The sequence below is a fragment of the Myotis brandtii genome, unplaced genomic scaffold (assembly GCF_000412655.1).
Source record: "Myotis brandtii unplaced genomic scaffold, ASM41265v1 scaffold191, whole genome shotgun sequence".
NCBI classification, from domain to species: Eukaryota; Metazoa; Chordata; class Mammalia; order Chiroptera; family Vespertilionidae; genus Myotis; species Myotis brandtii.
This window is the reverse complement of record NW_005357115.1, coordinates 3,111,858-3,112,087: the sequence shown is the minus strand read 5'-3', so window position 1 is coordinate 3,112,087 and position 230 is coordinate 3,111,858.

Here is a 230-nt window from a genome sequence, read left to right as displayed (position 1 = left end):
TCCTGATGCCCCCCCCCGCCCCCCCCCCCAGCCTGGCTGGTGAAGAGCTGGCTTTGTGCTCAGTTGCTCAATAATCTGTGAAGAAATCAATCCAACTCTTGCCCTGGATTCAACCAGGACTCGCCAGCATGGGTTTTAATGACATCGTGTGATTTGTCCATGCTGGGCAGAGGCGAGGGGGTAGGCTGGGAGCTTCAAGTTAAACTTTTCTAGACTAATAACTATGCCTC